Source organism: Hydra viridissima, unplaced genomic scaffold (genome assembly GCF_058129835.1).
Source record: "Hydra viridissima isolate aposymbiotic clone 2 unplaced genomic scaffold, HvirCarnegie_v1 scaffold_10, whole genome shotgun sequence".
Classification (NCBI taxonomy): Eukaryota; Metazoa; Cnidaria; class Hydrozoa; order Anthoathecata; family Hydridae; genus Hydra; species Hydra viridissima.
Window position 1 is genome coordinate 5,510,259 of NW_028324309.1, and position 17,621 is coordinate 5,527,879.

The following is a 17,621-nucleotide window of genomic DNA, read 5'->3' on the forward strand; positions in this document are numbered from 1 at the left end:
ATCCATAAAATATAAAAATTTTAAACTTTTTAAGACTTATCAGAGTCTTCATACAACAGGTCACTGTTTTACCTACTAACCAGCGTAGAATGGTTATTGACAATTATAAGTCGGCTTAATAAGCGGGCATTCTTGCATGCTGCATGTAAGAGTAAGTAAAGTTCAGTTGTTTACTGTTCGATTTTTTTTGAATTTTTTATTTAGACAAACTTTGCTCCAAATCTCCAGTAAGTTAGTTATTAGATTACCCTTTAGAACAAAAACGAAGAAGATTAAATAAACAAAAGGAGTGCGGTATGGTTCTACGTACAAAAGAAAATAAATAACAAAAATACTGCACTTAATATTAATCGAAGCTATAAGGAATTTTATAATTATAATATATTATATTTTTTATGATATTAGAATTTTATCATAATTTTTGGTTTTTTTTTTTAGCCAAACTACCTGATTATCTATTAACATTCTCTGTTAATATTCTGATTAACTCACAAAGTTTCAAATGCTGAATTCTCGCTGAAAAAAAAATCTCTGATAAATAAATACGATTGCCCTGACGACGCACTTCTTTAATGTTCATAACTGAAGTAATTTGCTGCTCAAACACCACATAGAATAGAAAATCTTCATGTAATCTAACAAAGAAAAATGTAAATTGAAAATGAAATAGTCAAGCCTCAAAAGTAGTATCAAATAAAATTGCATAGCACCTCCCATTTCTCTCCCTAGAGCTTTTTTAATTAAAAAAAAAAAAAAAAAAACCTTTTTCAACTTGTAATGAGTTTTAAGGAGTTAAAAATAATTGATAAATTTTTATAGATGAAACAATATTTAAACCTGTTTTTCTCTTGGGCCTAAAGTATTCACTTAGAAGATTTACTTTTTTAACCTCATATGTTATGTACTTTTATTTCAATCGTTGTATTTTTTTTACTTCAGCTGTAAGGATGACACTAAAAATTATTAACTTACTAATTCTAAGTGTTTATTAAAAAATCTCAAAATAATAAGAATCCAAACAATAGATATAGTTACTTGGTTCACTTAAATTTGAGAATAATTTTAATGGGCATATTTTTAATGCAGGTTAGATTCCGTATTAAACAGAAATAAAAAAAAAAAAACAGAAATAAAAATTTATTTTAGTTTTTCAATGGTATCATTTCGTTTTTTTATAAACACATTAAATCTGGTGCATTAACATCAAAGTATGTGAGGAATTTTTATTGATTTCATTTGAAGTTGTTTTTGCTTCCTGGTCTTTTTGTTGTACCCTTTCAAAAATTAAAAAAATACAAAAACGGTATAGGTTCGAATTTGAAACTTTTTGAAAATTTTACATCCAGGGAAACTTGCTATCCAAATAGAATTTACATCCAGAATAAAATTTAGGCTGAAACTGTTGCCAAAATTAATTAACTAAGAATCTAAATCAGGTTCTGTTTTTTTAGTCTGAGTGAATTTTGCTCATGTATGAATGAATTTGGAAAAGCAAGAATGCAATGAAAATTACAAGGGAAATGCAGCGTATCTTAAAAATCACCTAATTGCAAACATTCATCGATTACTTAAAGTTTATGCCTTCACAGTAAAACTGTTCAAGCAGATTTTAATCCCCTAAATGATGATGACGAAGAATCTCAAAACCCAGTTTTTGAGAAAGAATAAAACGTGGATTTCAATGACATTTTAAAGAAACATTTCTCTCCTTCTGACTGCTGAAACATTTCTCTCCTGACTGCAGAAATATTTCTCTTCCTCTGGTTGCTGAAAAAACAGCTAAAAAAGAAAACTAATCACTGCGTTGAAGGATTGTTCTCAAGTACTTTTTGAAATGTGATACGTTCAAAGCAACTTAAACCAAACAAAGAAGTTTTGATTGATGCTTTACCCAATAATGAAACTTCTCAGTTATTAAAGATTTGTTAAATAGTGATTGAAGGAAGTGCAACTCAACAAGAGCCGGCAGATAAAAAATCAATCAAAAGATAATTCAATTCATCTATGCATATTCTCATATGTTGATGTTGCAAGATTTTTGTTGTTAAAAATAATTTGGTTGAAAACTTCTTAACAATTATTAAATTTGTTTGAGCATTAAATGAAAGATAAAAATAAATATGATTTAAAACACAAAAAATCTAAATATAAGTTGACAAAGAAAAATGATAAATAAATAAAGAATGAAAATTTAGATTTAGCTTTGCTTGTTAATACTATTTTTTTAATCAGATGATTGTTTGAATTGAATGAAAGCAGATTAAAAAATTCAATGTTATTATAGATGATTTCACTGTAAACATTGTTCGGTAAATTTAGGTCGAGAAATCAACTTACCAAACAATAACATACAGAAATTTATAAAATGTTAACAAAACCAATGGTGATAAGCTGTTCTCGTTAAAAGAACCGAAAAAACGAGTTGTGAAATAAAATATCAGTAGAAATTAACAAGAAAGAAACGCACTTAAACTTACAAAAAAAAAAAGTATATTTCATTAAGTCATTCAACCAATTTTTTTTCTTCAACATCAACAACAACATCTCCCATCGCTTAGATTTTTAAAATCGTTTTTGTATTATTAAACAGTCCATTTCTGCACAGTTAAAGTATTCCTAATGTCTATTTAAAAAAAACAACAACGTCATAACTCACCTAAAAAAAGAAAATAAGAGGATAAATTAAATAAGAGGATATAAGCGTAACAGACAGTTTTTAAAATTAAGACAATTTGTCTTTTATAAAAGCGGCTGTTTGTCAATGCTAAAGCACTTTGAGAGAGATTAACGCACCATGTAACATTCTATAAATCTTTTAAAAATGTTTTCAATATACTTCACAATAGCATTTGTAGTTTTTTACCTTTTTATAAAGATTTGCTGGAGGTTTTGGATTAAGTCATATGGACTTTTAACAATTGCTACACCACCAACAACACCGTTCTTTGGAAATTCTCTTCAACTTCAAAGCGATCCAGCAAAGTTCAACAAACAAATATGTGAATGGAGTAGAGTTTACGGCAATGTGTTTTGTGTGTGGCTGGGCTTAAAACCGGTCATAATTTCGTCTTCAACAAAGTTTTTAGAAACACTTTTAACCAGCCAAAAAGTTATCAGTAAGTCGTCTACCTACGAATTTCTGCATGACTGGCTAAAAACAGGTTTACTAACAAGCACAGGAACAAAATGGAGATCTCGTCGTCGGCTTCTAACTCCTAGCTTTCATTTTTCAATACTCAACAGCTTTTTAAAAATTTTTGAAGAGCAAGCAGCTCGTTTAGTGGAAAACTTGCGCATTTCTGCTGAAGATGGAAAAGTAATAGATGTTCAGGTTCCAATCAGTTTAGCCACTTTGGACATAATATGCGAGACATCGATGGGTGTAAAAATAAACGCCCAAAGCTGTCCAGACTCTGATTATGTAAAAGCAATCAATACCTTAAACAGAGAAATATCAGAACGATTTAAGAACCCATGGCTTTGGTCAGATATTATCTACAAGCTGTTTCCCTGTGGTAAACGTTTTTACAAAGCGCTGGATGTTGCTCACAAAATGACTAAAGATGTCATAAACCAACGCATGAAAATCCGCTCTCAAGATGCCGAATATGAGAGTCCATCAACAGAAAAGAAGTTCTTTCTAGATATACTGTTGGATATTTACGAAAGAGGTGAAATTGACGCTGAAGGCATTCAGGAAGAGGTGGACACGTTTATGTTCGAAGGTCATGATACTACCTCTGCTGCATTAAGCTGGACTTTATGGTTGCTAGGACGCAACCCTCATGTTCAAATGAAGCTTCATTCAGAAATTGATAAAGTTGAAGAAAGCGGAGGTTCACTGCATGAAAAGGTTCGAAGCTGTAAATACCTCGAGTGTGTAATAAAAGAGTCTTTGCGAATGCACCCACCAGTTCCATTATTCGCCCGAGAAATTGAAGAAAATATGATCATTGATGGTCAATTTGTTCCCAAGGGTTCTCAAATTGATACTTTTGTAATGATGGTTCATCACAATCCTGAGTACTGGGAAGATCCGTACACTTTTATACCTGAACGTTTTGAGAATGATGAGCTTGCAAAGCGAAACCCATACAGCTTCATTCCGTTCTCTGCAGGACCCAGAAACTGTATTGGTCAGAAGTTTGCAATGATTGAAGAAAAAATGCTGCTATACAGTATTATGAAAGCATTTTGTGTGGAATCCATGCAAAAAGAAGATGAAGTTCACGGAGCCATTGACGTAATACATAGATCAGTTAATGGAATCATGATGAAGTTTTCTGAAAGATAATTCTTTTTAATTGCATAGTTTTAGTGTTCAAAAGCTTGAAATTTAACAAACCTGAAACAATATTTGTAAAGATCAGTTTTTGAAGTATTTTACTGAGTTTAGAAATAGTTGATGATACAATTAGTTATTAACCTGCAATAAACTTTTAAAAACAACTTTATTTTTATAAGATTTAAATATAAGTAATTTACATATTCCCATTTATTTTAGGTCTATGAGTTTTAGGTACAGAATTTAACTTGGTTGATAATAACTTAAACATGTTTGATGGGTTCTGGATATTCTTACTAAAATAAAAAAATTTTCAGGTCAGTTAACCTTAATTTATAATCGGAAAGTCTCTTTTATAATTTTTTTCTGTCAAGTTACAATTATGACAATAAACAATTTGACAATTATGACATTCATAACTACAAACCAAAATGGATCAATGCTTAGTGAATACTTGGGTTCAGAAAAAGATTCCATTTCTTTGAATTGCCACAATACAAGATTCGTAACTTAGAAAAAACTAGGAGCCTTTGATAAAGGAACTATTCTATTGAACAACAGGTCATTTAATCAACCATCAAAATATTTCCAAACAGAATTATTATTTTTAGAAGTCATCATTTTTTATTTCTACAGGTAGAGCAGAAAGAGAAGATAATAGATTATTTTATGTTCATCTTTGGACGTCCCAGGACGTCAAATACCCATTAAGATGAGATAATAGATTTTTACAGACATTAATTTCAGCAAAATAAAACACAAGCATTTGAAATGTCTTAAAAATTCGACACATTTTTATTTCTCAGATATTTGGTGCAACAGTTTTGTCGTTAAAATTATTTTCGTTAAAAAGTTCTTCACGATTGTTAAATTTGCATATATTTCACCTCTCCCATTCTCTCGCAAATCTCTCGCATGTACATCCCGAAAAAAAATCCATAAAATATAATTACATGTTTTTCGATAAAAAAATTGTTTTTCCATAAAAAATACGTTTTTTTTTATGGAAGTCCTTATGTTTTTCAACTAAATCTCTATGTGTTTTGCATAATTATCTTTCACAGTATTGCCACTACTATAACGTTTCATATCATGTTTCATTTTACCCTTACATACTGTGTTATATTCGTTATTGCATAACGCTATTCAAAATAAAGTGAATTTGCCAGCTACATATCTACTTTTTGTATTCCTATGATAACGAAAATACTTTTTCTCGCTTTTCTCGGTGGTTCATTGCATTTAGGAATAGTGACGTCTACACTAAGGTGCCCCACATAACCATCATTAAAATAGCCTATTTCCTCTTCATTTTATGGTCTAAAAACAGATGTAGTCATAAGTCAGTTAACGGAATCATAATGAAGTTTTTTGAAATTCGTTTGAACTTCGGTGCTCAAACTTTTTTTGAGTCAATGAAGTTTACTTTAAGATGTTTTCTACTGAAGCTTTTTAGCCATTTACGTAAGTGTTCGTGGCTCAAGGCTTCGGCAATCATAAACATTCGTTAAACAATAAATGATTTATCATCAAACAAAAGTTAATCAGGGTAATTGATGATGCAACGAATACCAACTTAGCATTTTATTTTTTCAAATTGATTAGTTTGAAAGTGAAACCTGTCATTGCCATAAAAAGAAAGCAGTTTAACTAAAATATTCCCTTCTCATAGTTTGCAAAAAAACACTTCAGAATTATTGCCAAATGAGGGCTTTTCAACCAACAACATGTATAGTTGGAAGCAAAAACGGGGGTCAGAAAGTAATTTGGTAGAAAATATTTTTATAATTTCGCAAAAGTTCCTTTTTTCGCAAAAACATTAAACGGCAAATAAACACAACAGGAATAACAATTGTTTTATATATATAATATAGTTGTGTTATATATAATATGGGTAACTTTCATATTTCATTGTTTAACTGTAAAACAATCAAATTTAATTGTTTAACTGTAGAATATGAAACGATCATCTCTGATGAAACTCACAAAATATTTCTGACAATACCTCATTGTGTAAAAGAATTTTGAACTTCACGAGTTCGTGTACATAGATTTCAGTTTTTATGTTTATGTTATGATATATGATCAGTTTTCATGAAACGTTGATGGCAAGGTATTTATAAGCGAAAAAAAAAAAGTTACACTTGGCCGGCATTTAATTTTTTCTTCTAATAAAAACATTTTAACATTCAATATATTTTTACGGCTTAAATAGTACGTGAGAATACAGAATTTAACAAAACTTAATTAAATAAATGGGAGTTGATAAACTTTTGTCATTAAAAGGCTTTAAGAAAATATCTTGTGAAATATGAAAAGTGCAGAAAGCTACAAGAAAAGACGCACCCAAACTGGCTTTCAAATAAACTTTTTTGAAAGAACTTGCATTAACTTTCACAAATTGTTTATTACCAAACCTCTTTAAACTTTTCAAAAATTCTTTTTTCTTTTGCATGCGTCCTCTTATTGTTCAGAGCTTTAAAATCGGTTTTTTTTTTATAGGACCTGGGAATTGTATCCAGTTTAAAAGTTAGTAATATCTATTTTTAAAAAAACCGTCACGTAAAAAAGAAAATAAGCTTAACAGATACTCAGTTTTTAAAAATTAGATAACTTATCTTTTATAAAGGCGGCTGTTTGTAAATATTAAAGCACTTAGAAGAAAGATTGACGAACCATGTAACATTTTATAAAACTTTTAAAAATGCTTTCAATATACTTCACAATAACTTTTGTAGTTTTCTACCTTCTTGTAAAGATTTGCTGGAGGCTATGGATTCAGTCATATGGACTTTTAACCATTGCTACACCACCAACAACACCGTTCTTTGGAAATTCTCTACAACTTCAAAGTGATCCTGTAAAGTTTAACAAACAAATATGTGAATGGACTAGAGTTTACGGCAATGTGTTTTGTATTTGGTTGGGCTTAAAGCCGGTTATATTTTCGTCTTCAACAAAGGTTATAGAAACACTTTTGACCAGCCAAAAAGTTATCAGTAAGTCGTCTATCTACGGCCTTTTGCATGACTGGCTAAAAACTGGTTTGCTAACAAGCAAAGGAACTAAGTGGAGATCTCGTCGTCGGCTTCTAACTCCTAGCTTCCATTTTTCAGTACTCAACAGCTTTTTAAAAATCTTTGAAGAGCAGGCAGCTCGTTTAGTAGAAAACTTGCGCATTTCTGCTGAAGATGGAAAAGTAATAGATGTTCAGGTTCCAATCAGTTTAGCCACTCTGGACATAATATGCGAGACATCGATGGGTGTAAAAATAAACGCCCAAAGCTGTCCAGACTCTGATTATGTAAAAGCGATCAATACCTTAAACAGTGAACTAATGGTTCGATTTAAAAACCCTTGGTTTTGGTCAGATGTTATTTACAAACTGTTTCCCTGTGGTAAACGTTTTTACAAAGCGCTGAATGTTGCTCACAAAGTGACTCAGGATGTAATAAACCAACGCATGAAAATCCGCTCTTTTGATGCCGAATATGAGAGTCCATCAACAGAAAAGAAGTTCTTTCTAGATATGCTGTTAGATATATACAAAAGAGGTGAAATTGACGCTGAAGGCATTCAGGAAGAGGTGGACACGTTTATGTTCGAAGGTCATGATACTACCTCTGCTGCATTAAGCTGGACTTTATGGTTGCTAGGACGCAACCCTCATGTTCAAATGAAGCTTCATTCAGAAATTGATAAAGTAGAAGAAAGCGGAGGCTCACTGCATGAAAAGGTTCGAAGCTGTAAATACCTCGAGTGTGTAATAAAAGAGTCTTTGCGAATACACCCAGCAGTTCCTTTATTCAGCCGAGAAGTTGAAGAGAATATAATAATTGATGGCCAATTTGTTCCCAAGGGCTCAGAAATCCATATTTTTGTAATGATGGTTCATCACAATCCTGAGTACTGGGAAGATCCGTACACTTTTATACCTGAGCGTTTTGAGAATGATGAGCTTGCAAAGCGAAACCCATACAGCTACATTCCGTTCTCTGCAGGACCAAGAAACTGTATTGGTCAGAAGTTTGCAATGATTGAAGAAAAAATGCTGCTATACAGTATTATGAAAGCATTTTGTGTTGAGTCCATGCAAAAGGAAGATTAAGTTGACGGTGCCATTGATGTAGTACATAAATCAGTTAATGGAATCATGATGAAGTTTTCTGAAAGATAACTTTTTTGAAGTGAATTATTTTAGCGTAAGACTTTGAAATTTGATTGATTTGAAACAATATTTGTAAAAATTAGTTTTTTAAGTATTTTACTGAGTATTGAAATAGTTGATGATCTGACGAGTTACTTATAAATGAAATGATATCTAATTTATAACTTTCCTCTTTAATTATGCGTAATTATGTATGATTCCATGAAATTATACTTAACTATATTTAACATTTTGTAGTTTCATATAGGGAAGTCCATTAGCAATAGTTTGTCGTATAATTTTGACCAATCTGGTTTTCATGTGGTAATGTTTATCCTCATAATTTTGTTTTTGAATATGAACTTTGAAGCAAAAAACATCTGTCAGGTATTGTTATGTATGCACCAAACCGAACATTCGGCCGAACTTTGAAAAGTGTGTGTTTAAAAGTTGCGGAGTGAAATTCATCTTACTTTATACTGAAATGTTTAAAGAGTTTTTTTACACAATACCGTTGCACAGTGACTCAGGATGATCAAAAAACGACAAAAACTCAATAAAATTTGTTAAAATTTGTAAATAAACATATATATGTGAAAATAATATTTTTAGGTTCAAAGAGTTCAAATTTGTTAACAAAATTATTTTTTACAAGCACCTTTAACGCGTATATTGCGAGCATAGGTGTTCACAGCACGTAAGGTTTAGCTGCACGCGAAGAAAATTTTAATTAAAATTTTAGAATTTTAAAGCCAATGTACAACATCTTGGTACATTAATCTAATTGATATTTGCATGCTTCTGGCAGAATTACCATCATTTATTTCAGCTTCTACTATTGGTATTGTTATGCCATCTACATAAACACAGCTTTAGCAATATTAATGGTAACAGCTGAAATCAGAGAAAAATATATATTTGTAGGAGAGTATTTAACTTTTTCCACTAAAATATCGTACAAGAAGAGGATAAATATTGTATATCGCTGAGGTCAATATTCACTTTTAAATCAAGAGCTTGATTTACACTCATATTTAAAAGAAAGGTTTTATCCAAGATGTCTTTAACTTTTTTGAATTTTTCTGTAAAAAATTTGACTTTTTTTTTAAAAAATGTACTTTTTGCAGAGACTAAAAATAGCGCAATGATGTTCTACACCTAGTTCTTTTATCTTTTCTCTTTTGCTCTTTATTTTATTTTTTCTTCTCTTATTTTTTTTCTCTTTCGCTCTCCAAGGATCACCCATTGTTTATGGGGTTTTCCAGAACTAAAGTGGTTTTTTTATTGGTCATAAGATTTTCTTGAAGCCATTGATATTTTTTTTCTATTAAATGAATCATAATTTCTACCAGAATGTTTTAGTTTTTTCTTCACTTTTTGCTAATTTCTTCAGTTTTATATGATTTCGTTAAGTAAATCCTTCCATAATCCTAATTTATCCACTCCTAATTCACGTATATTCGGAATAAGAACTAATCTTTTTATTGTTATTGTTTTTAAGAATCGCCAAATTAATAAAATCATAAATATTTTTCAGAAATATTGTTGAGTGCTTTACATCATTTTTCACTTTACTCTGTTTAACATTTTATGCTATTATTTCTTTGACATCACATTAAGTTTCCTATAATGTTTAAGTTTAAAATGTTAGTTGTATATTTCAGGAAATACTGAAGTTGTTCAGTAAAGCAATTTCAAATATGTAGTACTTATTATATAGTAAGTCATTATTCAAAATTAACATTAAACATTTTAACAAACTCTTAAGTAGCGTGTTACTTGAAAGTATTTGATATACTAAAACAAGTTTTGCAAGTAAAAAATTCAAATTCAATAAGTACAAATGTCAAGGAGTCCATAAAAATCTTGTTTTCCGCCATTTTTATTTGTTTTGATATAATAAACTACTGTTAAAAAATAGCGGAAAACAAGGTTTTTATGGATTCACTGACATTTGTATTTCTTTAATAACTCCCTATACAACAGGTGACCACAGCAATCAACTGTTTTTACCCATATCAACTTTAAAAGAGTGACACTAAAGGAAACATTTTGTACGAAAGTTTCGCATTAAAAAATTTATAAGATATTATGCCTGAGGAAATGGTGCAAAAATTGGCGAATCCTTAAAAATTAACTAAAAAGCAATTAATTCCAGTTTTCTGGGAGTATTAGTTACATTATAACTCAATTTATTAGTTCATAGCTTTTGTTTTTTTTTTTGGTTTTTTGCCAGTTTTTTTTGATTTTTACTGACTGTGCGTCGTAGGCAAGGATACGGTAAAGAGCTTTTTTTACACAGTACCGTGGTAGGCAAGCATACGGTAATAATCTCTGTTCTTCAATGAATTTGAGTTTAAATTCACCGAAAACTTTTAAAAATAGCTTTATTTTTATAAGATTTAAATAGAAACATTTACGTACCCCAAATTATTTCAGATTTATGAGTTTTAGTTACATTTAGCTACATGGTTGATGGGTTCTGGATGTCCTTGATAAAAAAAAAAAAGTTGTTCAGGTCAGTGAACGTTATTTAGTTGTTAATCTATATTCTAAACATTAAACCAAAGTTAACCTCAAATTATAATCGGAAAGTCTCTTTTATAATTTTTTTCTGTCAAGTTCACAATAAACAATTGTGACATTCATAACTTCAAACCAAAGTGGATAAATGCTAAGTGAATACTTGGGTTCAGAAAAAGACTCCATTTCTTTGAGTTGCCACAATACAAAATTCGTAACTTAGAAAAAACTAGGAACCTTTGTTAAAGAAACTATTCTATTGAACAACCGGCCATTTACTCAAACTTATAAATATTTCCAAACAGAGCTATAAGCCATCATTTTTTATTTCTACTGGCAGAGCAGGAAGAGCCCAGTGGGCATTTGGACGTCCATCAACGTCCAAATCGGACCATGGACTTCTATGTAGGACGTCCATTAGACGTCCAAATGAAACACCTTTCGACCGTCCATATTAGACGTCCACTGACGTCCTTCTTAGACACTTTTAGGACGAATTACGTCTGGCAGACGTCCAAATTGAACTTATGGTTGTTGTATATGGGCATTAATTACACTAAAATCTAGGAATAATTACTTTTTTGAAGTTAAAAATCTATTTAAAAGTTTAAACACAGGTTTGGACATTTTCTTGAACTATAACAAACAAAAAAATGCTATAACAACAAAAAAAAAATTTCATTTGTTGCTGCAAATGTCCATTTTCCCTCTATCCCACCTTTACTAAAACAGCTTTGCAAAGGTTATGACATTATGTTTACACATGTTTTACTACTCTACATGGCGTCGAACCATCAACACCTTTAATCTGTGTAATCTAGAGAAAATGAAAATTTTAACTAAAAAAAAGTCAAGGGAAAACAAATCTATAGTTGAGGAAAGACAATAACAGTCTACATCAGTTGATGCTTTTAAATCAAAATAACATAAACTTTGTTTTTAGTTTTGAGCTGTGTTTATAGCAGTAGCATTTTAATTTTCATTGATTAAAATTACTTTTCAAATAAGTTTTTTAGATAAAAAAAAAAAAAAACACTAAAAAAACTTTGGAAACCTCGCTGCTTTATTTGAATTTAATCATTATTCCTCTTTCTCAAACCTCTCTAACGTGTCAAGTGGTTCTGTAAAAACATCATCCGTTTAATCTGTGTAATTTAAAGAAAATAAAATTCACCTCATTATTCTGATCCTGCCATTATTTTCAAGAAGTTCATGGCAACCAGAAATTTTCTTTTGATTTTTTAAGAATTTGATTAAACCAGTTCCATAAAAATATTGGAATTCTGAAAATAAAAGATTTTAATTAAACATTTTAAAACATTCATCCATCAAAAATGACTAAACATGTAACTTTTTGATTATATTTAATTAGCTTTTTTTATTCAATAAATTCTTAATTCTAAAACTAAAATTAAATCAAACAATTGAAAAGCTTATATCATAAATAACGAAATACAAAAGGATGAACAAGAAGCAGTTTTCATAAATTATCTGTAATATAAAATTGGTAAACTCTAGCTTCACCTATATTTGAATGTTTCCTTTTTAATTTATCAGTTTTAAAATGATCTTAAGTTGAAAATTCAATGCCAACATTTTTTTTTAACCAAATCATGCATAAAATCAAGCAACACACTGGGAGTCAATTTCTCTAATTTTAAAAAATAATAAAGTTAAAATAAATACTAAGAATAAATAGTTTATCTGGAGTATTTTTGAATAAATCTTCATATCTGTATTTGAATACTTTTCACTCAGCTTATGAGAAAATCCACTGCTTATAAGTTCATTAGAATGGAAAATAAAGTCTCAGGTCTCATGCTCAGGTGCATGAACTTTTTTTGACTTTCCTAATAGTTGATACAAAAAGTTGTTTATGTATAACTGTTTTTTATCATGAAAAATGATTACATAAATAATAATAAAAAAAGGAACCTTGAGGAAGGAATTGTGTTTAAAGTCCGCCAGCGTATACCTTGTGGACTACCCACTCCTCTCCAGGGAAGACCCAGTAGCGCGTCGACTCTGAATTTGCAAAAAAAAGAAAAGTATTAGTTTAATACAAGTACGCCGGCCTAGCCAGCTCGCTACACTTGATCTTAGCCATTAAGAACCTATTCTGACTCATCTTCTGTTTGAAATTGAAGTATCTGGTTGCATGTCTCTAATGCCCCAGCTTCCAAAGTAAAATTCAATAAACTCAAATTCTTTCCATCCTGGCTCTGGAGCAGCCCACTCAGAAATATATATCCCAAGAGTTTTGTAACTTTTGGGTGAGAAATAAACAATAAATTTGGCTGAATTAATCCTATGAGAAGGAATTACTGTCTTGGTTGGTAGACCTTTTTCAGTTGTACAGTCAACAACAGTACTAAATAACCTGAGAATAAAAAAAAGGACTTAATGCAACTTATCAATAAATCAAAAGCACATACACTTTGAAATTTTTCTAAAATTTTTTTAAAAAAAAGAAGGAATATATTTTTAATAAGTACTCCAGAATTTTAAAAGGGGGGAAAAAAAATGGAAGCTATCTTTATAACGTAGATAATCGGCGCCACTGCAGTTTCTCCCCCCCCCCCCCCTCCCCTTTCTTTTTTTTTTTCTTATGATTGATTATGATAGAGAATTTTATGCTGATTCAGAAAAATATAAAAACATAGACCTGAAAATTAACGGAAAGTACTCTAATTCGAAGTCAAAGTTGTAAAAAATCCCACTAAAAACCCTAATATTCGCCATTTTTTTTCAAAACGCTTTCATTTTTAACGAAAATTAATTACCGTCACACTGCGCAATAAACAGACCTGGTTTCCATCAGCCTTCGCATTATTATTTTAAAGTATTATAGCGAAAGTGTTATAACTAAATGAAATAAATGGAAGATTTCAAATAAAGGTTGAACGTAGAATGTGAAAATGTAGACAAATTGATTAATAATTATTATGGTATCGCACGCTGGTTTTTTTTTATTAAAAAAAACGGTCTGAAGGTTACATTTTCTAAATTTTACGTGTTTAAACAACTATGAACTAAGTTTCAAAAGTTCTTGCTTTTAGAAAAAAAAAAAATGTTGAATTCTTTATTAAAATTTATTACAAAAATACATTACTTTCAATATAGTTTATTCTCTAATAAATCAAAAAACGGCTATTTTCATTGCTACAAAAAATTGATAATCATACTTTAACGACGTTTTTAACGTAAAAACCATGCTATTAATGTATTGCTTTTGTCAGCAAAAAGATCATTAACTTATTATTTTCAAAATGGCGAATATTAGGGTTTTTAATAGGATTTTTTACAACTTTGACTGTGAATTAGAGTACTTTCCGTTGATTTTCATAGATTAAAATATCTTGTATATTTTAATCTAGTAGATTATATCTGATATATTTCAATCTAGTAGATTAATATATCTAGTTAATTAGTTATATAGAAAAAATTCTTGTTAGATATCTAGCTAATATGTATCATTGGCTAAGCTAGCACGCTGATTTGCAAGCTCCGTATCTTTTATTTATTTACCGATGAGAATGAAAAAAACATTTACTCGTTTCTCTCGGTCATTCATTGAATTTCGGGATAGAAATAAAATCAATACCAAGGTGTCCACACACACTATTTACTAAAATAGCGCATTTCCTTTTCATTTTATGGTCTAAAAATGAATGTAATCTTAAGTCAGTTAACGAAAATCATAATGAAGTTTTTTGAAATTCGTTTGAACTTCGGTGCTCAAACATTTTTCGAGTTGATGAAGTTTACTTTACGATGTTTGGGGCTGAAGCCAGCTTTAGCCATTTATGTAAATCTTCATGGCTCACAGGTTCGACAATTATAAAAATTTGTTTAACAATAAATGATTCATCATCAAACAAAAGTTAATCAGGGTAATTGATGATACAACGAATACCAACTTAGCATTTTATTTTTTCAAATGGATTAATTTGAAAGTGAAACCTGCCATCGCTATAAAAAGAAAGCAGTTCAACTAAAAATTATTGCCAAATTCAAAATAATTGCCAAATGATTACTTTTCAACCAACAACATCTATAGTTGGAAGCAATAAACGGGGGTCAGAAAGTAATCTGAAAAAAATATTTTAACATTCAGTATACTTTTACGGCTTAAATAGAACGTGAAAATACAGAATTTAACAAAACTTAATTTAAATAAATGCGAGTTGATAAACTTTTGTCATTAAAAGACTTAAAGAAAATGTCTTAGAAATATGAAAGGTGCAGATATCTACAAGAAAAGACGAACTCAAACAGGCTTTCAAAATAAACTTTTTTGCATAAAATCAGTTGCATTACATTCCGCAAAGTGTTTATTACCAAGCCTCTTTAAACTTTCTTTAATTTGGTGATATTATTCCTCAACATCAGCCTTTCCTTTTTACTCAGAATTTTAAAATCGTTTTTGTTTTATTTGATTAGTGAATTTAGTTGAAAGGTTAGTAATGTCTACTTATAAAAAACAATCACATAAAACCGTCACCTAAAAAAGAAAATAAGCTAAACAAATACTTAGTTTTTCAAAATCAGTTAACTTATCTTTTATAAAGGCGGCTGTTTGTAAATATTAAAGCACTTAGAGAAAGATTTACGAACCATGTAACATTTTATAAAACTTTTAAAAATGTTTTCAATATACTTCACAATAACATTTGTAGTTTTCTACCTTTTTGTAAAGATTTCCTGGAGGCTTTGGATTAAGTCATATGGACTTTTAACAATTGCTACACCACCTACAATACCGTTCTTTGGAAATTCTCTACAACTTCATAATGATCCTGTAAAGTTCAACAAACAAATATGTGAATGGAGTAGAGTTTACGGCAACGTATTTTGTATGTGGCTGGGCTTAAAACCGGTTATAATTTCGTCATCAATAAAGTTTTTAGAAACACTTTTAACCAGCCAAAAAGTTATCACTAAATCGGCTACCTACGACTTTTTCCATGACTGGCTAAAAACAGGTTTGCTAACAAGCACAGGAACAAAATGGAGATCTCGTCGTCGGCTTCTTACTCCTAGTTTCCATTTTTCAATACTCAACAGCTTTTTAAAAATCTTTGAAGAGCAAGCAGCTCGTTTAGTAGGAAACTTGCGCGTTTCTGCTGAAGATGGAAAAGCAATAGATGTTCAAGTTCCAATCAGTTTAGCCACTCTGGACATAGTATGCGAGACATCGATGGGTGTAAAAATAAACGCCCAAAGCTGTCCAGACTCTGATTATGTAAAAGCAATCAATACCTTAAACAAAGAAGTTACGTTACGATTTAAAAACCCTTGGCTTTGGCCAGATGTTATCTTCAAGCAGACTCCATGTGGAAAACGGTTTTACAAAGCGTTGGATGTTGCTCACAAACTGACTAAGGATGTAATAAACCAGCGAATAAAGATTCGCTCTCTAAATCTAGATGATGAGACTACATTAACAGAAAAGAAGTTCTTTCTAGATATGCTGTTGGATATTTACGAAAAAGGTGAAATTGACGCTGAAGGCATTCAGGAAGAGGTGGACACGTTTATGTTCGAAGGTCATGATACTACCTCTGCTGCATTAAGCTGGACTTTATGGTTGCTAGGACGCAACCCTCATGTTCAAATGAAGCTTCATTCAGAAATCGATAAAGTTGAAGAAAGCGGATGCTCACTGTATGAAAAGGTTCGAAGCTGTAAATACCTCGAGTGTGTAATAAAAGAGTCTTTGCGAATGCACCCACCAGTTCCGTTATTCAGCCGAGAAGTTGAAGAGAATATGATCATCGATGGCCAATTTATTCCCAAGGGTTCCGAAGTTAATGTTTTTGTAATGATGGTTCATCACAATCCTGAGTACTGGGAAGATCCGCACACTTTTATACCTGAGCGTTTTGAGGATGAGCTTGCAAAGCGAAACCCATACAGCTACATTCCGTTCTCTGCGGGACCAAGAAACTGTATCGGTCAGAAGTTTGCAATGATTGAAGAAAAAATGCTGCTGTACAGTATTATGAAAGCATTTTGTGTTGAGTCCATGCAAAAAGAAGATGAAGTTCACGGAGCCATTGACGTAATTCATAGATCAGTTAATGGAATCATGATGAAGTTTTCTGAAAGATAATTCTTTTTAATTGATAATATTTTTAGCGTTCAAAAGCTTGAAATTTGATTAACATGAAATAATCCTTGTAAAGATCAAATTTTTGATGTTTTTTACTGAGTTTAGAAAAAGCTGATGATATATTTATTTATTAGCATATAATAAAAGTTTAAGTTCATATTTTTGTTTATGAGTGTGAACTCTTTAACAGAGCAAAAAAAGTTTGAATGTAATTTTTAGGGATGCGCCGTAGGTTCTGTTCGGCCGATCTTTGGCAAGTGTTTGTTTAAAATTTGCAGCGTTATAATAATCATACTTAGTTCTGAAAAAGTTTATTTACAGTTAGTACCATAGTAGGCAAGAATCCGTATCTCAAATGTTCGTTAATGAATATGATTTTAAATACACCAAAAATATTTAAAAACAACTTTATTTTTATAAGACTTTAATATAAAAAAAGTTACATATTCCCGTTTATTTTTGATCTTTGAGTTTTAAGTACAGAATTTAACTTGGTTGATAATAACTTAAACATGATTGTTGGGTTCTTGATGTTTTTATTAAAATAAAAA

At 30.5% G+C, this 17,621-nt stretch overlaps 1 long non-coding RNA gene and 3 pseudogenes across 3 annotated transcripts; all 4 read left to right on the top strand.

Moving 5' to 3' along the window:
* Positions 1-27: 27 nt before the first annotated feature.
* LOC149882787 (uncharacterized) lies at positions 28-635 on the top strand. The gene is made up of 2 exons (XR_016456316.1): positions 28-151; positions 439-635. It is a non-coding gene; the product is annotated as an uncharacterized LOC149882787 (long non-coding RNA).
* Positions 636-2,709: 2,074 nt separating this feature from the next.
* Positions 2,710-4,454, top strand: LOC149882788 (cytochrome P450 4V2 pseudogene; annotated as a pseudogene). The gene has a single exon (XR_016456315.1). The product of XR_016456315.1 is annotated as a cytochrome P450 4V2 pseudogene (transcript).
* Positions 4,455-6,797: 2,343 nt separating this feature from the next.
* LOC149882789 (cytochrome P450 4V2 pseudogene) lies at positions 6,798-8,680 on the top strand (annotated as a pseudogene).
* Positions 8,681-15,495: 6,815 nt separating this feature from the next.
* LOC149882790 (cytochrome P450 4V2 pseudogene) lies at positions 15,496-17,149 on the top strand (annotated as a pseudogene). Its single transcript, XR_016444565.1, has one exon. The product of XR_016444565.1 is annotated as a cytochrome P450 4V2 pseudogene (transcript).
* The last annotated feature ends 472 nt before the right edge of the window (positions 17,150-17,621 follow it).